General features: G+C 36.6%; 1 protein-coding gene and 1 pseudogene across 4 annotated transcripts in view; both read right to left on the bottom strand.

Annotated features, from left to right (window-relative positions):
• Positions 1-24,766, bottom strand: part of URGCP (upregulator of cell proliferation) — an 82,209-nt gene that overhangs the window by 47,622 nt on the left and 9,821 nt on the right. The window contains exon 1 of one of the 4 annotated variants that reach the window (XM_070504206.1): positions 10,666-10,771. The exons of the other annotated variants lie outside the window; for them this stretch is intronic. The gene's annotated coding sequence lies outside the window, so the exon portion shown is untranslated. Of the gene's footprint in view, positions 1-10,665; positions 10,772-24,766 lie in introns of those variants that run through there. 4 annotated transcript variants of the gene reach the window in all.
• Positions 13,170-13,998, bottom strand: LOC106822890 (NTF2-related export protein 2-like; annotated as a pseudogene).

The following is a 24,766-nucleotide window of genomic DNA, read 5'->3' as shown; positions in this document are numbered from 1 at the left end:
TGAAACATATCAGTAATTACAATCATGTAAATGTGCTAAATGTTCAAGTTAAAAGGCAAAGGTTGTCAGGCTGGATTTTTTTTTTAAGTGTATTACATGCGGTTAAAAAAGAACTTCTGAATCCTATTTCAATGTTGATGTGCATTTAGGGAGGTATCAAGAAGTGAGAACGTACCCTAAACATGTAAGAATTTATCATTTTGGCTGATATTTTTTCTTTAAAAATAGCAGGAAGGGAATGTTAGCTCCCACACATCTGTAGCCTAAATAAGGGCACAATAAAAAGGCAATGATGAAAAACTTCTGAAGCATAAGGATAATGAGGTTGAAAGTAAATGGATAGAAAAAGATATTTATGGGAATTCTAACCAAAATAAAGTTGCTATAGCTACACTAATATCAAATGAAATAGACTTCAAGGCAAAGTCACTGCAAGTGATAAAGAGGGAGACTTCATAAAGATAAAATATTATTTCACCAAGCAGATACAGCAATTTTAAATTTGCATGTGCCTAACAATATAACCTTAAATATATAAAATAAACATTGATATAATTATGAAGAGAAATAAACTAATCTACTATCATGGTGGGAGATTTTAACACACCATTCAGTACTGAGAAAGACACAAAAAATCAGGTAAGCATATAGAATATATAAACAAAAACTTGACTTAAGGGACATTTTCAACGTACAGAATAGTTGCAGTGATTGTATAATATTCCCCTATGCTCTTCACTCAGCATCCCCTAATGTTAACATCTTACATAACCTAGTACAATTATCAAAATTAAGAAATTAACACTGTTGCAATACCACTAACTAAACTGTAGTTTAGTCACTGACCCTACTTAGATTTCACCAGTTTTCCCACTAATGTTTTTTTTTTGTTCCAAAATCCAATCCAAGATTCCACTTTAAATTTAGCTGTCATGTTTCCTTATTCTCTTCTAATCTGTGACAGTTCCTCAGTCTTTCCTTGTCTTTTATGTCCTTGACACTTTTGAAGAGTACACATCAGGTATTCTGAAGACTGTCTAGGTTTGCCTGATGTTATCTCATAAATAGGTTGAGGTCATGGATTTTGGAGAAGCATACTAAGAAAACGTTTCTCAAATTGTTCCAGCTGTGGCCAATGGCAACTCTTTCAGGTTGGCTCCTGTGTCTTTTTACGTGCCCTTATCCTTTTCCTTTTTCTAGCACTTCCTTACTTTCTGCCACCAACGAAACTTTAGAATTATCTTGTATTTTCCTTGCTCCAGCCTTGGAATCAACCATTTCTCCAAGGGGCCCTGGTCCCTTTAACTGGAGAATGGTATTTAGAAACCAAGATCTGGGTGCTGAGGGTGCTCATTGCTACTGGCGAGTTACTGTGTCTAGGCCCTCAGCTGAGAGAGCAAGGAAACATGTGAATACTAAGTCATATATATGCACATCTGTATTTCTAAATCTATCTCTGTGTGTATATACATGTATATATAAACTAGTGTGTGTATGTGTGTGTGTGTATATAGACGTGTGTCGATATATACAGTCATGTGCCACATTAAGAAGTGTTGGCAAGGATGTGGAGAAACTGGAACCTTTGTGCAGTGGTACTGGGAATGTAAACTGGTGCAGTCATTGTGGAAAAAGTATGGCAGTCCTCAAAATATTAAACATAGATTTAATAATTGATCCAGCAGTTCCTCTTCTAGGTATATAGCTAAAAGAAATGAAGGGATGGACTCAAGCAGTTATCTGTATGTCAGCGTTCATAGAAGCATTATTCACAATAGCCAAAAGGTAGAAACAATCCAGTTGTCCATAAATGGATGAATGGATAAAGTATGATGTATACATACAATGGAATATTAGTCAGCCTTAAAAAAAGAATGAAATTCTGATACATGCTACAATGTGGATGTACCTTGAAGATATTATGCTAAGTGAAATAAACAAGGAAGTACAAATATTATATGAGTCCACTTGTATGAGGAACCTTAAATAGTCAAATACATAAAGACAGAAAGTAAAACAAAGATTACCAGGGGCTGAAGGGAGGGAGAATGGGGAGTTATTGTTTAATGGATGCAGAGTTTCAGTTTGAGATGATGAAAAAGTCCTGGATATGGTAACAGTGATGGTTGCACAACAATGTGAATGTTCTTAATTCCACTGAACTGTACACTTAAAAATGGTTAAAATGGGAACTTTTATGTTATGTATATTTTACCAAAGTATGAAAATTTGCATATAAATAAAGAGTTCCTACTGATACCTCAGAATCTAATCCAGCACCACAGGGTAGCATTCCTCCTTTGTGTGCCTCTAACTTCTTTCTGAGACAGTGAGAAACCTGACTCTCATTGTCTATAATATATTTACCTATTTGTTATATATGTAAAGTAGCTTCAGAATTGCTAGCCCATATCCTGTGGGTTACAGAATGTGAGAAACAAATTTACCAACCAACATCAGTGTATATGGACAGTTTTTTTTTTTGTCACTAGGCTTACAGTATCCAGTCAAAACACTGTTCTTGAAAGTTATATAGGTTAACCCCTTCCTTCCCATTCTCTTCAAGTGTGTATGTCACGTTTATAATACAGGTAAATTTATTTGTCACAGTCGGCTTTCCATCTTGGGTTTCCCCAACAGCATGGTATTTTTTAATTTGCATATACTAAAATGTACTCTTTGTGGTATACAATTTTATGAGTTTTGACAGATGCATAGAGTTATGTATTCACCACCACACTTCCATCACCCAAAAAATTCCCTTGTGCTTTGTAGTCACCTTCTTCTCCCAACCCCAACTCCTGGCAACCACTGACCTTTATTCCATTACTATGGTTTGGCTCTTTCTAGAATGTCATATACATGGAATCATATAATTTCTATCTTTTTGAGTCTAACTTCTTTCATTCAGAATAATTATTTTTAGATAGTGATAAAATGGTAAAGATAAAAGGTCATAAAAATGAAATGTTAATTTCACCAGGAAGTTATAGCACATTTTAATTTGCATGTAATTAATAGTATTGCCTTAAAATACATACAGCAAACATTTATAGAATAATGAAAAGAAATAGATAAACATCGTAATGGAAGATTTTAACACATCATTCAGTACTTGAGAAACACACACCAAAAAATCCATAAGTTTGTAGAATACATGCAAAAAAACCCCTGACCTAACATACATATATAGGATATTGTACTCAACATCTATAGAATATACATTCTTTCAAGTGCACGTGAAACATTTTAAAACGTTAAATATATTTTCAATAAGTGATGCTAGGACAACTGGATATCCACATGCAAAAGAATGAAGTTGGACTCTACCCTACACCATATACAAAAATTAAACAAAAATGGATCAAAGACCTAAATTTAAGAGCTAAAACTGTAAAAAACTTGAGAAGAAAACTGGTGCAAATCTTTATGACCTTGGACTAGGCAACAGTTTCTTATATTATGACAACTAAAAGCACAAGAAACCAAAGAAAAAATAGATAAATTGGATGGCACAAAATTTAAAAACTTTTGTGATTCAAAGGACATTGTCAAGAAAGTGAAAAGAGAACCCGTGGAATGGCAGAAAATACTTTCAAATAATATAGCTGACAAGAGTCTAGAATCCAGAATACATACAGAACTATTACAGCTTAACAATAAAAAGACAAATAATCTAATTTAAAAATGGGCAGAGGATTTGAATAGACATTTCTCCAAAGAGATATACAGTGGCCAATAAGCACATGAAAAGATGCTCAAGATCCTGAGTCATTAGAGAAAAGCAAATCAAAGCCATATGAGATACCACTTCACACCCACCAAAATGGCTATAATCAAAACGACAAACAATAATAAGTGTTGATGAGGGTATGGAGAAATCAGAACTCTCATACATTGCTTGTGGGAATGCAAAATGGTGCAGCAACTTGGAAAACAGGGTGGCAGTTCCACAAAAAGCTAAACACAGAGTTACCTTTGGACTCAACAATTCTACTCCTAGGTGTATACCCAGGAGAAATGAAAGCATATGTCCAAACAAAAACATATGCACAAATGTTCATAGCACCATTATTTATAATAGCCAAAAAGAAGGAAAAACCCCCATGTCCATCACTGATAAACAAAATTATGGGATATATATATAATGGAATGTTATTTGGCCATAAAAAGGAATGGAGCACTCATACATGCTACAAAATGGATGAACCTTGAAAACCTTATAAGTAAAAGAAGCCAGAGACAAAAGGCCACATATTTTATGATCCATTTATATGAAATATCCAGAATAAGCAAATCCATAGGGACAGAAAGTAGATTAGTGGTTGCTAGGGGCTGGAGGGAGAGGAAAATGGACAGTGACTGCTCGTGGGTCTGGGGTTTCTTTTTGGAGTGAAGAAAATGTTCTGGAATTAGCTGGCTTGCCAAGCGGTGTCATGTTCCCACCTGGGATCTGAACCAGTGAACCCTGGGCCACGGAAGTGGAACGTGGGCACTTAACCACTGCGCCACCAGTTGGCCCCAATTGATTTCTGTTCTTACGTTTATTACTTGCTTATGTCTTGTTTTGATTTTTTCTAACTGTTGTAAAACCACATTACATAAACAGTACCAGCCTGACCATTTTTAAGAGTGCATTTCAGTAGTGTTAAGTCTATTCCCATTGTTGTGCAACAGATCTCCAGATCTTTTTCATCTTGCAAAATTGAAACTATATACCATTAAACAATTCTCCATTTTCCCCTGCCCCCAGCCCTTGGTAACCACCATTCTACGTTTTGTTTCTATGAATTTGACTATTTTAGATACCGCATGTATACAGTGGAATCTTATAGTATTTGTCTTTGTGTGGCTGGTGGATTTCACTTAGCACAATGTCCTCAAGGTAACTTTGTTGTGGTATGTGACAGGATTTCCTTCCTTTTTAAGGCTAAATAATATTCCATTGTATGTATGTACCACATTTTTTTAATCCATTCATCCATCAATGGACATTTGGGCTGCTTCTATCTTTTGGCTATTGTGAATACACTGTTATGAATATGGGTGTACAAATATCTCTTTGAGACTCTGCTCTCAATTCTTTTGGATATATACCAAGAAGTGGGATTGAAGGATCATAGAGTAGTTCTATTTTTAATGTTTTGAGGAACCACCATACTGTTTTCCACAGCAGTCACACTGTTTTACAATTCCACCAACAGTGCACAAGCGTTCCAATTTCTCCACATCCTTATCAAGACTTATTGTTCTCTATTTTTTTTCATAGTAGCCAGCCTCACGGGTGGGAGGTGATATCTCATAGTTTTAATTTGCATTTCTCTAATGATTAGTAATGTTGAACACCTTTTCGTATGTTTGTTGGCCATCTGTATCTTTTGGAGAAATGTCTATTGAAGTTCTTTGTCCATTTTCCAATCAGGTTACTTGGAGTTTTGTTGTTGTTGTTGTTGTTGTTGTTGAGGTGTAGGAGTTCTTCACATAGTCTGAATATTAACCAAGGGGTCATCAGATATTTGATTTGCAAATATTTTCTCCAATTTCATAGGCTGCCTTTTTACTTTGTTGTTTGTGTCCTTTGATACAGTTTTTAAGTTTGGTGTAGTCCTATTTATCTATTCCTACTTGTTTAGATTTTAATTTGCCTTTTTCTAGATTTTTGAGGTGAAAAGTTGATTTTTAAATTTTTTATCTTTTATAAAATAATTTTTGATCATTGATTACTGCCTTTTCTTCCTTTTTCATATAGGCATTTAAAATGATAAATTTCCTAACCTTTTAGATACATGCCACAAATTTTGAAATGTTGTATTTTTATTATCAGTCAGTTAAAAACAATTTTGAGTCTTGAGATTCTCATGAGTTACTTAGAAGTGTGTTGTTTAACTTCAAAATATTTGGGGCTTTTCTACCAGCTAGAGAAGGATAATCTGTGTATGACTCCACTCATATGAGGAATTTAAAACTATGGACTAAGAACAGTTTGGTGGATACCAGGGGAAAGGTGGGGTGGGGGTGGGCACAAAGGGTGAAGTGGTGCACCTACAACACCTACAACTAATGACAAACATTAATGTACAACTGAAATTTCACAAGATTGTCACCTATCATCAACTCAATAAAAAAAAATATTTGGGGCTTTTCTAGATATCATTTGTTATTGTTTTCTAATTTAACTCCATGGTGGTAGAGAACAGCCTGTGAGAACTCAGTCTTTTGAATGTTATTGTTTGATGGCCCAGCATTTGGTGTCTTTGTTGATTCAGGTTGCTATAACAAAATACCATCAACTGGGTAGCTTATAAACAGATATTTATTTCTCACAGTTCTGGAGGCTGGGAAGTTCAAGATCAAGGCGCCAGCATGGTCACATTCTAGTGGAGGCCCTCTTCCTGGCTCACAGCCAGTGCCTTCTGTGTCCTCACAGGGTGGAAGGGGCTAGGGAGCTCTGTAGAGCCTCTTTTATAAGAGCACTAATCCCATTCATGTAGGTTCCACCCTCAGGACCTAAGCACCTCCCAAAGGCTCCACCTCCCACACCATCATATGGGGCATTAGGACTTTAACATACGAATTTGTGGGGGGACACAAACATTCAGACCACGGCAGGGTCTATCTCAGTGGATGTTCCCTGTGCACTTGAAAAGTGTCTTCTGCTGTTATTGGGTGCAGTGTTCTATAAATGTCAATTAAGTCAAAGTGGTTGATGATGTTGTTCAAGTCTTCTGCATCTTTGTTGATTTTTTGCCTAGCTGTTCTATCAGTTACTGAGAGAGGGGAGTTAAAATCTTCAATTTTGATTGTGGATATATCCATTTCTCCTTTCATTTCTTTTTCTTTTTCTTTTTTTTTTCTTTTTTTGAGGAAGATTAGCCCTGAGCTAACATTTGCTGCCAATCCTCCTCTTTTTGCTGAGGAAGACTGGCCCTGAGTTAACATCTGTACCCATCTTCCTCTACTTTATATTTGGTACGCCTACCACAGCATGGCTTGACAAGCAGTGCATAGGTCTGCACCCAGGATCCGAACTGGTGAACCCCGGGCCGCTGAAGCAGAACGTGTGAATTTAACTGCTGCGCCACCGGGCTGGCCCCAATCTCCTTTCATTTCTGTCAGTTTTTTGCTTTATATATTTTGAAGTTCAATTATTAGGAGCATAGACATTTTTCATTGTTACATCTTCCTGATGAATTAATCCTTTTTCCATTATAAAATGCTCCTTTTTAATTCTGGGAATTAGACCAAGTATGGCCACTCCAGCCTTCTTATGTTTACTGTTTGCGTGATATATCTTTTCCATTCAATTGCTTTCAACTTCTCTGTTTTTAAACTATAGCTTCATTGAGGTATAACTGACATACAGTAAACTGCACATCTTTAAAGTATATAATTTGAAAAGTTTTGATGTATGCATAAACACACAAAACCATCACCACAGTCAAGATAATGGATACATCCACAACCTCCAAAGTTTCCTCACGTTCCTTGTAATCCTTCCCTCTTCCCTCCCTAATCTGCTTCAGTATATTTTCCATTTTCTAGAATTCTGTGTAGATGGAATCATTTTAGTATAAATGAAAAGAGATTTCTTAACTAGCAGACCTGCACTATAAGAAATGCTCAAGGATGTCCTATGGGCTGAAAGACAAGGAGTCAACAATAACTGGGGTCCACAGGAAGGCTGGGCGCCACCTCCAGATGTCCCCCACGCAATGGGCTCAATGTAGCTGGTGCCCTGGCCACCAGGTCTTGGTTGTCCATTGAGGATCTGGGAAGAGTTTATATACAGTTTAGGGGTTCACTCCCTTGGCAGGGCCCGCTCCTGGAATTTCTCCCCGTTTTCTCAATCAAATTGAAGTTTTGAGGCCCCCAAGACCACCTAGCAGTACAAACCTGGGCTGGAAATTAGAAGTCACTTCAGGCTCCCACTTACCCTAGAGCCACAGGCCTTTGGGATTCAAATGTATTTAGACTCTGGTACAGGTCTTTGGTTTTGATTTTTGAGCCCATTACTCACAAGGCTGTCAAAACTGTAAGTCTGTTGTGAACATGGCTCAATTATCTTTTTTCTTTTCATTTTTTTTTTTACTTCAGTGAAATACACATAAGATTTACCATCTTAACCACTTTTAAGTGTACAGTTCAATGGTATTAAATACATTCATATTGTTGTGCTACCATCACCACCATCAATCTCCAGAACTCTTTTCACCTTGCAAAACCAAAACTTTGTACTCATTAAACAACTCCCCATTCCACCCTCTCCTTAGCTGCTGACAACCATCACTCTACTCTCCCTCTCTCTGAGTTTGTCTACTCTAAGTACTTCATATAAGCAAAATCATATATTATTTGTCTTTTTGTGATTGGCCTATTTCACTTAGCATAATGTCCTCAAGATTCATCCATTTTGTAGCGTATGTCAGAATTGCCTTCCTTTTTAAGGTAGAATAGTATTCCTTAGTATGTATATACCACTTTTCGATTATCTATTCACCCATCAATGGACATTTGGGTTGCTTCCACTTCTTGACTACTGTGAATAACACTGCTACGAACATATACAGGGTGTTTAAATATCTCTTTGAGACCCTGCTTTCCATTCTTTCAGGTCTATACCCCAGAAGTGGAATTGCTGGATCAAATGGTAATTCTATGTTTACTTCTTTGAGGAACCGCCATACTATTTTCCACAGTGGCTGCACCATTTTACACTCTCACCACCAGTGCACAAGTTTCAACTTTTCTACATCCTCACCAACAGTTGTTATTTTGTTTTTGTTTTCTTTTTTTAAAGATTGGCACCTGAACTGTTGTTAATCTTTTTTTTTTATTCTTCTCCCCAAAGCCCCAGTATATAGTTGTATATTGTAGCTGTGAGTGCCTCTGGCTGTGCCATGTGGGACACCGCCCCAGCATGGCCCGACAAGTGGTGTCATGTCCGTGCCCAGGATCTGAACCTGCGAAACCCCGGGCCACCGAAGCAGAGTACGCGAACTTAACCACTCGGCCACAGGCCGGCCTGTTTTCTGTTTTTTTGATGGGAGCCATCCTGACGGGTGTGAGAGGGTATCTCACTGTAGTTTTGATTTGTATTTCCTGAATTATTAGTGATGTTGAACATGTTTTCATGTGCTTATTGGCTATTTGTGTATCTTTTTTGGAGAAATGTCTATTCAAGTCCTTTGCCCACTTTTTAATCAAGTTTATTCTCTTGTTTAGTTTTAGAAGTTGTCTATATATTCTGGATACTAATCCCTTATGAAATATATGATTTGCAAATATTTTCTCCAATTTTGTGCAGTGCCTTTTTACTTTGTTGATAACTTTTGATGTACAAGGTTTTTAAATTTTCAAGAAATCCAATTAGTCTATTTTTATTTTCTTATTGTCTGTGCCTTTTTTGTGTCATATCCAAGAAATCAATAACAAATTCACTAACATGAAGCTTTTGCCCTGTATTTTCTTCTAAGAGTTGTATAGCTTCAGGTCTTACATTTAGGTCATAGATCCATTTTGAATTGCTATGAACTGAATTATGTCCCACTCAAATTCCTATGTTTAAGCCCTAACCCCTCAAGTCAATATATTTGGAGATAGGGTCTTCAGGAGGTGATTAAGGTTACAGGAGGTCATAAGGGTGGGCCCTAATCCAACAGGGTTAATGTTCTTATAAGAGGAGGAAGAGAGATCAGATCGCTTCCCTCCCACCCCTGCCCCACCCTGCCACCATACAAACTAAGGAAAGGCCACAGGAGTACACAGCAAGAAGGCAGTTGTTTGCAAGGCGGGAAGAGAATCCTCCCCAGACACCAACCCTGCTGGCACCTTGATTTTGGATGTCCCAGCCACTGGAACTATTAGAAAATAAATTTACACTGTTCAGCCAGTGTACTGTCAGTCAGTAGTATTTTGTGTTAGCAGCCCGAGCTAATACATGAGGTGATTTTTGTATATGGTGTTAGGGTCTAACTTCATTCTTTTGTGGATATCCAGTTTTCTCAGCACCATTTGGTGAAATAGTCTTAGCACCCTTGTTGAAAATCATTTGACCATCTATGTGAGGGTTTATTTCTGAGCCCTCCATTCTATTCCATTGGTCTATATTCTGGTCTTTATGCCAGTACACTTGTTTTGAATACTGTGCTTCATAATAGATTTTGAAATCAGGACAGGTGAGTCGTCCAGCTTTGTGCTTTTTCAAGATTGTTTTACCTATACAGAGTCCCGTGAGATTCCATATGAATTTTAGGATGGGTTTTTCCATTTCAGCAAAAAACTGTCATTGGGGTTTTGATAAGGATTTCACTGAATCTGTAGATTTCCTTGGGAGTACTGACATTTAACAATATTAAGATTTCCAATGTGAACATGGAATGTACTTCCATTTATTTATGTATTCTTTAATTTCTTTTAGCAACGTTTTGTAGTTTTCATTTTACAAGTATTTCACCTCCTTGCTTCCTAAGTATTACTGAGTATTTTCTTCTTTTTGATGCTAATGTAAAGGGAATTGTTTTCTTAATTTTGGAGGGAGTGTTCATTGTTAGTATATAGAAATGGAACTGATTTTTGTGTGTTGATTTTGTGTCCCGCGACTTTGCTAACATTGTTGATTAGTTCCAACAATTTTTGTGCGTGTGTGAAACCTTTAGGGTTTTTTACCTGTGAGATCATATCATCTGCGTACAGAGATCGTTTTACTTCTTCCTTTCCAATTTGGATGTCTTCCATTTCCTTTGTTTTGCCTAATTGCTCTGGTTAGAACTTCCAAGTCTAGAAGTTGAACATAAGTGGTGAAAGTAGGCATCCTTGTCTTGTTCCTGATCTTAAAGGAAAAGTGTTCAGTCTTTCACTGGTGAGTATGATGTTCACTGTGAGTTTTTCATATATGGCTTTTATTAAGTTGAAGTATCCTTCTATTCATAGTTTGTTCAGCATTTTTATCATGAAAAGGTTAAATTGTGTCATGCTTTTTCTGCATCAGTTGAGGTGATCATGTGATTTTTTTTCCCTATCCTCTGTTAATGTGGTGTATTACAATGATTGATTTTCATATGTTGAATCATCCTTACATTCTAGGAATAAATATCACTTAGTCATGATCTTTTTCTTTGAGAGAAAACTTGTCACAAGGCAAATTTTATTTTACTTTTTTGAGTTACAAAAATATTAGCATGTGAAATATACAATCTAGTCCATGTAAGAGTAGTAGAGTAGTTGTAGCCATTTAAAAGTTATAAAGAATTTGGAAAAAGCAATTTATATACTAGTCTTAAAACACACAACAATTAATGAATAGTATACAACCGTTCAATTCAGTTACTGCTAGTTATATGCAGCCTTTAAAAAGTTTTAAAAAGCCAATCCAAAATAAGAATAAGCTCATTTTAAATAGGATATAATGAATATGTTTTGATCAGTACTACAAGAAGGTGTGGTCTGAATTTCAGTTCCACCCTTTCTCCTATTTAATTCTCTTTCATTATTATATCAGAAATATAGTGTGTAATTTGGGGCAAGAGTAAATGAATTACTGGTTTTTAATTTTAGCGATAAGAAACAAACTTTGAATTGCAGTGTGGAAAGAAAGCAAGCACATCTACATTAAAAAAATAAATTATAAGAATGGAAGAGAAGTTTAAAGTTTAACTGAAAACCAAAGTGAGGTTCTTCTCTTTAGAAGTTGAGACAAAATTAATCCACTTGTTCTTTTGAACTTTATGGATTTATAAATGTGTGCTGCTCTCTATTTTCTCTCTAAAAAGACAGTTAGCCACACAACAAGAACATGTTTTAAAACAGGTCTATTTGCTCAATGCCATATGGAAGAACAAATCATAAAATTAAATAATTTTAACTTTAAATAACTAAAAACTAATAGCAATATAAAATATAAGGAAAAATCACTCATTTGGGGAGTGGGTAATACACAGGAGACTTTTGGCTTGAAGTTCACATGGGAGACTTAGAAGTTAATGGTGTCACAAAGAGATATTAACAGTTTTTTTTCCAACTTTCCTGTCAGACCCTGCTACAGAGTTAGGCTTATGGCTGACATTTTATCTCCCTAAGTTCTCAAATAAATTGAGACATATATTGGTGATAAGTATGAGATGAAGTGGAAAAAACTTTAGAACAAAAGTGACACTCACGACCATTTGGTGAGTATACTTATTACCTTAGTGATTTAAATCCTAAAAATAGGCTACATTTTTATGAGGTAGAAAACAAGTATCAAAAACTTACCATTTGGTCATCCATACTTACTTTGGGCTCCAGCCCTGGATTGCTACATTTCTCATTCCCTATTCTGTCATTAAAACTATTAGTCCTTCTACCATTCATTACCTAAAGTTATGGACCTGGAACTGCCAAGAAAAAGGTTTTTAAGAAGCTTTGCTTTGGGGCCAACCCTGGTGGCCTAGTGATTAACTTTGGCACGCTCCACTTTGGCAGCCTGGGTTCACTTCCCAGGCATGGACCTATACCACTCCCCAGTGGCTGTGCTGTGGTGGTGGTTCACATACAAAATAGAGGAAGGTTGGCCACAGATGTTAGCTCAGGGTGAATCTTCCTCAGCAAAAAGAAGAAAAAGAAGGAGAAGAAAAAAGCAGCAGCAGCAGCTTTGCTAAGTCACCAAATGTATCCCATATTCAGGTATCAAGTGAGAACATTTTGCACCTCTCTAGTTGATCTATTTACTTCATAAGAAAACATGCTAACGTAAAAGACATTACTTAACATGAAAAAGACTACTGCTCATCTCTATATGCAATTCCAATGTCAGAGTAGTTATGCAAACCTAAATTAGGGATGTTTTAATTGAACTGATTTGAAAAAACCATATATTAAAACTGCATTACCACTGTTTACTGAAAATAGGCAAGTGTTTTACTACAAAATTAACCTACTAGCAATAACAAAAAAAGCCCCACTTCCTCCCAGAGACTTACATTATGCTAATATCTCATAGATAACATTCTAGCAGGATTGAATTTCTGCAATAGGCTGGGCTCACAGTGAGCATGTCAGTACAGAGATCATGTGTTTAATACTGCTATGAGAATGCCATTAGTAGAATGTATACAAGGCACGTAAAAAACTAGCATTAAAGCTCTTAACAGCAAAAATCCAAAATGGCAGCTCCTAGAAAAGATGCTTCTAAGAATTTTAAAACTTAAAGAAATTTAGTTTCAGCATGAACTAGTTTATAGTGCCTCTACAATCAAATTAATTACTTCACATAAATTTCTGTAGCTGGAAATAATGAAACAAAGGAGTATGGAATTTTGCCCCCTCTAACAACTAGCCCAATCTTGAAAATGGAAGCAATCACTTGCAATCTTCTACATGGTGTTGTTATGAGTGGACTGAGCAGTCAACAGGAAGTTCTGGTTGACGTAGTGTTGTTTGTTGCCATCCAACTTCACAGTTCCACTGGTCAAAACAAGAACTGTACTTTGGGCTTGGGTAGTGAACAGTTTGGCAATCTACCATATTGACTGGGAATTCCCTAGAAGGCAACACATCAAAAAAATTAGTTAACATTAGCCATTCCATATTAATAGGGCCTTGTCCATTTACAGCCTGATTGGTGCCCATCTCTTTAGTCCATTGTCCCATAGTAAATATTGACAAATTCCTCAGCATCTCTATATGCCTGATCTACACAAGTTTTAAAATCGACAGACATGGCCATCAGGGAGCCCAGAGCAACCTGTTCCAGCAGAAGCAGTGACACTACATCCTCATGTGTCCAGCCCCCTTGGCATGCATGACTAGATTGTGGCTCCTCATGAAAATGGTCACTCTTTCCTTGGTGCCTTCTTCTGTCTCCCTGAGACCAGTCTTTTCTGAACTTCCACATAGTTTTAATCTTATTCTTTCTCTGGCTCTCCTCCCTTTAGCTCTAATTGCAGCTACTTCTCAGTGTACCTTCTTTCCTCCTCTGCTCACCTCTTACTTGGTGTATAATCCTTTTAATATGCTGCTGAATTCAGTTTGTTAGTATTTTGTTGAGAAATTTTGCATCAATAATCATAAGGGATATTGTTCTGTAGTTTTCTTGTACTGTCTTTGTCTAGCTTTGGTATCAGGGCAATGCTGGCCTCCTAGAATGAGTTAGGAAGTGTTCCCTCCTCTTCAATTTTTTGAGAAGTATGGGAAGAACTGGTTAGTTCTTCTCAAGATGTTGTACAGAATTAACCAGTGAAGCCGTCAGGCCCAGGGCTTTTCTGTCAGGAAATTTTTTATTATTGACTCAATGTCCTAGTTTTTATTATTGATTCAATGTCCTTATTAGTTATAGGTCTATTCAGATTTCCTATTTGTGATTCAGTCTTTGTAGGTTTTGTTTCTAGGAATCTGTCTTTCATCCAGGTTATCCAATTTGTTCACATACAATTGCATATAGTTCTTTTATAATCCTTTTCATTTCTGTAGAATTGGTAGTAATGTCTCCATTTTCATTTCTGACTTTAGTGAGTCTTTTCCCTTCCTGCTTTTTTTATTGAGCTAAAATACACACAACAAAAAATTTACCATCTTAACCATTTTAAAATGTACAGTTCAGTGGCATTAAATAAATTCACATTGTTGTGCAGCTATCACCACCATCCATCCCCATAACTCTTGTAAACCTAAAACTCTATACCTATTAAACAATAACTCCCCCTTCTCCCTTCCTCACAGCCTCTGGCAATCACTATTCTACTTTCTATCTTTATGATTTTCACTGGTCATACGATTTTCCCTCATATAAGTGAAATCATACAGTATTTATCTTTTCGTGACTAGCTTATTTCACTTAGCATAGTGTTCTCAAAGTACATCCATGTTGTGGCATATGGCAAAATTTCTTTGCTTTTTAAAGCTGAATAATATTCCTTTGTATGTATATACCGCATTTTGCCTACCCATTCATCAGTCCATGGACAACTTGGGTTGCTTCCATTTATTAACTATTGTGAATAATCCTGCTATGAACACAGGTGTACAAATATCTCTTTAAGATTCTACTTCCAATTCTTTTGGGGTTGTACCCAGAAGTAGAATTGCTGGGTCATAGAGTAATTCTATTTTTTTTTTTTAATATTTTTTTTCCTTTTTCTCCCCAAAGCTCCCTGGTACATAGTTGTATATTCTTCATTGTGGGTCCTTCTAGTTGTGGCATGTGGGACGCTGCCTCAGCATGGTTTGATGAGCATTGCCATGTCCGTGCCCAGGATTCGAACCAAAGAAACACTGGGCTGCCTGCAGCAGAACACGCGAACTTAACCACTCGACCACGGGGCCAGCCCCGAGTAATACTATTTTTAATTTCTTGAGGAAACTCCACACTGTTTTCCACAGTGATTGCACCATTTTATGTTCCTATCAACAGGGCACGAGGAATTCAAATTCTCCACATCCTTGGTAACACTTGTGGTTTTTTCTTTTTTTGATAGCAGCCATCCTATTGGGTGTGAGGTGATATCTTACTGATTGTTTTGCATTTCTCTAATGATTAGTGATGTTCAGCATCTTCATATGCTTAGTGGCCATTTGTATATCTTCTATGGAAAAATGTCCATTCAAGTCTTTTGCCCATTTTTGAATCAGTTTCTTTGTTTTTCTGTTGTTGAGTTGTAGGACTTCTTTATACATTCACATATTAATCCCTATGAGATGTATAATTTGCAAATATTTTCACCCATTCTTTGGGTTGCCTTTTTACTCTGCCGATAGTGTCTATTGATGTACCGACTTTTAAATTTTCATAAAATCTGTCTATTTTTTATTTTGTTGCCTATGCTTTTCGTGTCATATCCAAGATATTACTGCCAAACCTAATGTGGTGAGCTTTTGTCCTATGTTTTCTTCTAAGGGTTTTATTGTTTTCAGTCTTACATTTAGATTCTTGACTCATTTTGCTAATTTTTGTATATGGTGTTAGGTAAGGGTCCAACTTCATTCTTTTCCAAGTGGAGATCCAGTTTCGTTGAAGAGATGTCCTTTCCCCATTGAATGGTCTTGGCACCCTTGTTAAAAATGATTTGATAGTATATGTGAGGGTTTCTTTCTGAGCCCTCTACTCTATCCCATTAGTCTATATTAGTGTCTTTATACCAATAATGTACTACTTTGATTACTGTAGCTTTGTAGTAGGTTTTGAAATCAGGAACTGTGAGTCTTTTGGGTGTATTCTTTTTCAAGATTGTCCTGGTTATTCACTGCCCCTTGAGATTACATATGAATTTTAGAATGAGATTTTCTATTTCTGCAAGAAAAATGTCATTGGGATTTTGATAAAGATTACATTGAACCTGTGGATCACTTTGCGTAATACTGACATTTTAACAATATTAAGACTTCCAATCCATAAACATAGGATGGGTGTCTATTTATTTATCTCTTCTTTTATTCCTTTCAGCAATGTTGTGTAGTTTTCAATGTACAAGTCTTTCACTTCCTTGGTTAATTCCTAAGTATTTTATTCTTTTTGATGCTATTCTAAGTGGAATTTCTTTTGTAATTTCCTTTTCAGGTTATTCACTGTTAATGTATGGAAATGCAACTGATTTTTGTGTATTGACTTTGTATTCTGGTACTTTGCTGAATTTACTTATTAGTTCTAACAGTTTTGTGGAGTCTTTAGTATTTTCTACATATAAGATCACATCATCATCTGCAAAGAGATAATTTTACTCCTTCCTTTTCAATTTGGATATCTTTCATTTCTTTTTCTTGCCCAATTGCTCTGAATAGAACTTTTAGTATTACATTGACTAGAAGTAGTAAAAGTGAGCACCCTTGCCTTATTCCTGATCTTAGAAGAAAGCCTTTCAGTCTTTCACCTTGAGTATTATGTTTGCTGTGGGTTTTCACTTATGACTTTTATTATGTGGAGGTAGTTTCCTTCTATTTCTAGTTTGTTGTGTTTATTATGAAAGGGTGTTGAATTTTGTCAAATACTTTTTCTGCATCAATTGAGATGATCATGTGGTTTTCCCCCTTTCATTTTGTTGTAGTGTATTACATTGGTTGATTTTTGCACATTGAACCATCCTTGTATCCCAAGAATAAATCCCACTTGGTCATGATATATAATCCTTTCAATATGCTGCTGAATTCTGTTTGCTGGTGTTTTGTTAAGGATTTTTGCATCAATGTTCATAAGGGATATTGGTCTGTAGTTTTCTTTTGTCATAGTGTCTTTGTCTGGCTTTGGTATCAAAGTTATGCTGGGCTCATAGAATGAGTTAGGACGTATTTGTTTGGCTTCAATTTTTTGGAAAAGTTTGAAAAGAATTAATATTAATTCTTCTTTAAATATCGGGTAGAATTCACCAGTGAAGCCATTAGAACCAGAGCTTTTCTTTCTGGAGAGATTTTTTATTATTGCTTCAATCTCCTTACTAGTTATAGGTCTATTCAGATTTTCTATTTCTCCATGATTTGGTCTTGGAAGGTTTTCTGTTTCTAGGAATTTGTCCATTTCGTCTAGGTTATCCAATTTTTTTAGCATACAATTGTCCATAGTACTCTCCTATAATCCTTTTTATTTCTGTGGAATAGGTAATGTCCCCACTTTCATTTCTGGTTTTAGTACTTTGAATCTTCTCTCTTTTTTCCCTAGTCCATCTACCTAAAGGTTTGTCAATTTTGTTGATCTTAATGAAGAACTAGCTTTTGTTTTCATTGATTTTCTCTATTGCTTTTCTATTCTCTGTTGCATTGACTGCTACTCTAATCTTTATAACTTCCCTCCTTTTGCTAGCTTTGTGTTTATTTTGTTCTCTTTTCTCTAGTTCCTTAGGTTAGGTTGCTGTTTTGAGATCTTTCTTGTTTTTACTGTAAGCTTTTATAGCTATAAATTTCTCCCTTAGCACCACTTTCAATGCATCCCATAAATTTTGGTATAGTGTGTTTCTGTCTTCATTAACCTCTAAGTATCTTCTAATATCTTTGTGGCTTCTTCTGTAATCCTTTGATTGTTTAAAAGTGTTTTGTTTATTTTCCACAATTTTGTGAATTTTCCAGTCTATGTTATTGACTTCTAACTTCATCCCATTGTGGTCAGAGAAGATACTTTGTATTATGTTTATTTTTTTTCCATCTACTGAAACTTCATTTGTGGCCCTACATATGGTTATGGTCTATCCTGGAAAATGTCCCATGTACACTTGAGAAGAATGTGTATGCTGTTGTTGGGTGGAGTGTTCTGTATATGTCTGTTAGATCTAGTTGGTTTATTGTGCTAAGTCCTCTATTTGCTGATTTATCTTCTGTTTGATTGTTCTATCTATTATCCTCAGTGGATTATGGAAGTCTACAACTATTACTGTACAGATATCTATACAGATATCTGCAGAGATGTCTATTTCTCCCTTCAATTCTGTCAGTTTTTGCTTCATATATTTTGATGGTCTATCATTAGGTGCATAAATGTTTATAATTGTTATCACTTCCTGCTGTACTGAAATATTTGTTTATATGTAATGTCCTTCTTTGTCTGTTGTAAATGTTTTTCATTTAAAGTCTATTTTGTCTGAAATTAATATAGCTGCTCCTGCTCTCTTTGGATTACTATTTGCATGGACTATCTTTCTCCATCCTTTCATTTTCAAACAATTTGTGTCTTTGGATCTCAAGTGAGTCTCTTGTAGACAGCATATAGTGGGATCATGTGTTTTTATACATTCTGCCAATCTCTGTCTTACGACTGTAGAGTTTAATCCATTTACATTTAAAGAATTATTGGTATGTAGGGACTTACTTCTGTCGTTGTGATAGTTGTTTTCTCTATATCCTATAGCTTTTTTCTCCCTCATTTCCTGCATTCCTGTCTTCTTTTGTGTTTAGCTGATTTTTTGTAGTGAAATGTTTAAATTCCTTCTTAATTTCTTTTTGTGTATATTCTATAGCTGTTTGCTTTGTGGCTGTCAGGGGATTACATTGACATCCTAAAGTTGTAAACATTCCATTTTGAATTTACAGCAGCCTAACTTCAATAACACATGAGAACTCTACTCCTTTACACTCTGTCCCCAACCCTTTTAGTTGTCGATGTCACAAAATTACCACTTTATGCATTGTGTGCTCAAAAACATAAACTGATAATTCCTTTAAATGCATTAGTATCCTAAATTATGTAGAAAAAAAGATTTGGAGTTACAAACCAAAATTACAGTAACACTAGTTACTACATTAATAACTGCTTTTTCTTTAAATGTATTAGTCTCATAAATCCTGTAGAAAACAAAAAGTACAGTTACAAACCATTGTTACAATAACACTAACTTACATAATTGTTTGTGTATTTATCTTTACTGAGATCTTTATTTCTCCTTATGTCTTCAGGTTACTGTCTAGTGTCCTTTCACTTTGCAGGATTCCCTTAAGCATTTTTTTGCAGGACAGGTCTAGTGGTCAGGAAATCCCTCAGCTTTTGTTTATCTATGAAGGTCTTGATTTCTCCCTCACTTTGGAAGGACAGTTTTGCTGGATTTAGGATTCTTCATTGACAGACATTTTTCTTTTAGCACTTTGAATATATCCATCCACTGTCTTCTGGTCTTCAAAGTTTCTAATGAGAAATCTGCAGATAATCTTTGAGGATCACTTGAATGTGATGACTGGCTTCTCTTTTGTTTGTTTCAAGATGTGCCCTTTGTCTTTGGCATCTGAAAGTTTGATTATAATGTGTGTCAGAGTGGGTATTTTTGAGTTCATCTTACTTGGAGTTCATTGAGCTTCATGGGTGTTTATGTTCATGTCTTCAAATTTGGGACGTTTTCAGCTATTATTTCTTCAAATATTCTCTCTGCCCCTTTCTCTCTCTTCTCCTGGGATTCCCACAATGTATATGTTGGTGCTTTTGATGGTTTCCCATAGGCATCTAGGCTCTGACAGCTTTTCTTCATCTTTTCTCTTTCTGTTCCTCAGCCTCAATAATTTCCACTGTCCTGTCTCCAAGTTCACTGCTTCATTGTTCTGACTGCTCAAATCTGCCTTTAAATCCCACTAGTGATTTTTTTCATTTCAGTTCCTATACTTTCCAGCCTCAGAATTTTGTTCTGGTTTCTTTTTAGGTTTCCTATCTCTTTATCGATATTTCTATTTTGTTCACACATCATTTTCTTGACTTTTTCCAGATCTTTTTTTAAATTCTTTCAGCATCTTTAAGACCACTATTTTAAAGTCTTTGTCTAATATATCTTCCAATAAGTCTTTTTCAGGGACACATTCTGTTATATTGTTTTTCCTTCCTTTGAACAGGACATACTTTCCTGTTTCTTTGTATGCCCTGTGACTTTTGCTGAACACTGGCCATTTGAATTTAATAATGTGGTAACTCTGGAAATCAGATTCTCCCCCTTCCTCAAGGTTTGCTGTTTTTTATTTTACTATTATTATTGTTCTTGTAGCCTCCCCATGCCTAGGATTAGCCTGAGGTGTAAACTTAATGTCTTCTTATGTCTTTTTTGAGCCTTTTCTTGGGCATGCACAGTCACTTTCTAATTTTCCCCCATATGCAGTTTTTTTTTAATACCCTGGTCTTTAATATCTGGACCCAAAAAGGAAAAAAGCAAAAAATGAAGTGGGAGAAAAGACTGCCGGCCCTTTAAATATCCTAGAAGACACTCAATCCAGACTGGAGAGGGGCTTGCAATAATGGGAGGAGGTGCAACAATGGCTCTCCCGCCTCTTTATCTGCACCTCTGTGATCAGAAGCAGAAATCAGTGACCAGAACACAGATCCCTATTTGGAGGACAGGGTCCTACTTGCTCCCCTACCCCTGCTTGGGCTCCCAGAAGCTGTGTCCAAGCTGCTCCAGGAACAAGTGCACAGATGCCTGCCACATGGCTGGGGGTTGGGGATGGATAGCTGCTACTGTTCTACGAGATGAAATTGACCAAAATTTACCACCCAAGCCTTCCCCTGAAAGTTGCAAGGTTCAAGAGTCTCTAGAGTTCCAGGATAGTTAACATCAGATGATTCTGCCAATGCAATTGTTATCCAGATGGGAGACAGATTCCTGGTGCTTCCAACTCCACCATCTTCCCAGAATCCTCCTTAGTCTTTTTTTTTCTTAGTCAATCTAGGTAAGGGTTTGTGTATTTCATTCATCTTTTCAAAAAAATTTTGTTTGAATTTTCTCTACTGTTTTTCTATTCTATATTTTGTTCATCTCTGTTCTAATCTTTAGTATTTCCTTCCTTCTGCTGGCTTCAGGTTTAATTTCTCTGTCACTTCTGAAGGATAGTTTTGGAGGATAAAGGATTCTTGCTTGACAGTTTGGTTTTTTTTAAAGATTGGTGCCTGAGCTAACAACCGTTGCGAATCTTTTTTTTCTGCTTTTTCTCCCCAAATCCCCCCAGTACATAATTGTCTATTTTTTTTAGTTGTGGGTCCTTCTAGTTGTGGCATGTGGGACACTGCCTCAGCATGGCCTAATGAGCGGCGCCATGTCTGCACCTAGGATCCGAACCAGCAAAACCCTGGGCCGCTGAAGCACAGCACGTGAACTTAATCACTCGGCCATGGGACCAGCTCCTAGCCCACTGACTTCTGGCCTCCAATTTTCAGGTGAGAAATCTGCTGATAATCTTATTGAGGATACCTTTTATGTGACAAGCCACTGCTCTCTTGCTGCTCTCAAGATTCTCTTTGCCTTTTGCTTTTGACAGTTACATGACTCAGTGTGGCTCTCTTTAAATTCATCTTATGTGTAGCTTGTTAAGGTTCTTGGATGTTTATATTCATGTCTTCAAATTTGGTAAGTTTCCATGCATTATTTCTTCAAACAATTTCTGCCCCTCTCTCTCTCTTCTTCTGGGACTCCCAAAATGACTCCCAAAATGCGTATGTTGATCCTCTTGAAAGTGTCCTATGGGTTCCTTAGGCTTTGTTCAATTTTGTTGAATCTTTATTCTTTCTGTTCATCAGACTTGATAATTTCAATTGTCCTATCTTTTAGTTCACTGGTTCTTTCTTCTGTCTTCTCAAGTCTGCCTTTGAATCCCTCTAGTGAATTTTTTATCTAAGTTATTCTACTTTTCAGTTCCAGAATTTTTTGGTATGTTCGTATATTTTTTCCCTATTGACATTTCTATTTTGTTCAGATATCATTTCTTGACTTTCTCTATGTCTTCCTTTAGTTTTCTGAGCATCTTTAAGACAGCTGTTTCTGGGGCTGGCCTGGTGGTGCAGCAGTTACATTCGCACGTTACGCTTCAGTGGCCCGAGGTTTGCCAGTTTGGATCCCAGGTGCAGACATGGCACTGCCTGGCAAGCCATGCTGTGGTAGGCATCCCACATATAAAATAGAGGAAGATGGGCATGGATGTTAGCTCAGGGCCTGTCTCCCTCAGCAAAAAGAGGAGAACTGGCAGCAGATATTAGCTCAGAGCTAATCTTCCTCAAAAAAAAAATAAATAAAAAATAAAAATAAGACAGTTGTTTCAAAGTCTTTGTCTAGTAGGTCTGCCATCTGGCCTTTCTCACCAGGCAGTTTTTGTTGAGGTTTTTTTTTTTTTCTTTGAATGGGTCATACTTTCCTCTTTGCATATCTTGTAATTTTTTTTCTGAAAACTTGACATTTGAATCTAATAGTGTAAGTCTAGAAATGAGATTCTCCCCTTTACCCAGGGTTTCCTTTCTTTTGTTTTAGTTTATCTTTTTTAAAATTATTGTAGGCTGTTGCAGTGCCAGGAACCAGCCTGAGGTGTAAAATTAAGGTCTTCTTGGGTCTTTCTGAGACAGTGCTCTTCCCTAGTCACACATGCTGGCTTTCTAAATTCCCCTGCATATGTGGTTACTTTTAAATGTCATAGTCCTCAAACGTTTGGCTCCCAACATTGGGAAAATAGATAAATAAAGATAAGGGGAAAGTGCCAGCTCTTTAAGTCTCCTGGAAATTGCTTTAGCTGTAAAGCAAGGGACTTGTGCCATGTGGGGAGGGGTATAGCAATGGCTGCCCACCTGTGTCTGTACTTCCATGATCAAAAGCAGCAAACAGCAACCAGAAAATAGATTTCTGGTATTTGGAGAACATCCTTATTGTCCATCCTGGCTCAGCAAGCTACATCTAAACTGCTCCTGGACAAAAGCATGTGACTGTCACAAAGCTGAGGGGGAGGGATGAGTGGTCACTGCTGAAATTGACCAAAATTAACTGCAATTTCCCATTCAAGCCATCTCCTGGAAGCTACAGTTTTTCAATAGACTCCAGACTTCTAACATAGTTATATGAAGCAGATTCTGCCTGTACAATTGTCTGGGCAAGAAGAGAGATTCCTGGTGCTTCCTACTCTGTTATCTTCCCAGAATCCCATATCTCCTTTTAACTATTGCTGAATTCCACGTATTATGTCCTACTGAGAATTTCTGCATCTGTATTCATGAAAGATATTAATCCATAGTTTTCCTTTTTTGGATGGTCTTTGTATGGTTTTGGTATCAGGATAATACTGTCCTCATAAAATGAGTTGGGTAATCTCTCCTTTTCTTCTCAAAGAACCAACTTTTTATTTTCTCTTTTCAATTTCATTGATTTCTTCTTTTATTATTTACTTCCTTTTGCACCTGTGGGTTTATCTTGCTCTTCTTTTTATAGTATCATAAGGTGAGAGCACAGATGATTTTCTTGAGGCTTTCCCTTTTTTCTTTTTCTTTCTTTCTTTCTTTTTTTTTTTTTTTTTGAGGAATATTAGCCCTGAGCTAACATCTGCTGCCAATCCTCCTCTTTTCACTGAGGAAGACTGGCCCTGAGCTAACATCCGTGCCCATCTTCCTCTACTTTATATGTGGGATGCCTGCCACAGCATGGCTTGACAAGTGGTGCATAGGTCCACACCCAGGATCTGAACTGGCAAACCCCAGGCTGCCAAAGCAGAACATGCGAACGTAACCACTGTGCCACCAGGCTGGCCCCCCTCTTTTCTAATATAAGAATTTGGTGCTATAAATTTTCCTCTCCACACACTTTAGCTACATCTCACAAATTTTGGTATGTTTTACTTTCATTTTCATCCAGTTCAATATGATTTTTATTTCTCTTGAGATTTCTTCTTTCACCCATACATTATCTAGTAATTTGTTGTTTAGTTCCCAACTGTTCGGAGATTTTCCTGTTATCTTTCTGTTACTGATTTCTATTTTGGTTCCACTGTGGTGACAACACACACAGTATGATTTCAATTATTTTAAATACATTAAAACTTACTTTATGGTCCTATCATGGTAAATGGTCTATCTTGGTGTACTGTCCACGGGAACTTGAAAAGAATGTGTATTCTGCTGTTGTTGGGTGAAGTGTTCTGTGTGTGTGTGTGTGTGCTGGATCCTATAGATTGATGGTACGGTTTGTTATTATATATCCTTATTTTCTGTGTAGTTCAATCAATTATTAAAAGAGGAGTATTGAAGTCTCCAACTATAATCATGGATATGTCTATTTCTCTTCTCATTTGTGCCTATTTTTGCTTTATGTATTTAGCAGCTCTGTTGTTTGGTGCATACAAATTTAAGATTGCCATGTCTTCTTGATAGCCTGACCCTTTTATCATTATGAAATGCCCCTCTCTGTCCCTAGTAATTTTCTTTGCTCTGGAGTCTACTTTATCTGACATTAATATAGTCACTTCTGCTTTCTTTTGATTGTTTGCATTGCATATCATTTTCCATCTTTTTACTTTCAACCTATCTATACCATTACTTTTGAACTGAGTTTCTTGTGAGGAGCAAAGAGTAGGGTTCTGGGTTTTATTTTTCCACCCC

The sequence above is a fragment of the Equus asinus genome, chromosome 1, assembly GCF_041296235.1.
Source record: "Equus asinus isolate D_3611 breed Donkey chromosome 1, EquAss-T2T_v2, whole genome shotgun sequence".
Taxonomy (NCBI): domain Eukaryota; kingdom Metazoa; phylum Chordata; class Mammalia; order Perissodactyla; family Equidae; genus Equus; species Equus asinus.
This window is presented reverse-complemented; position numbering and strand designations above follow the sequence as displayed.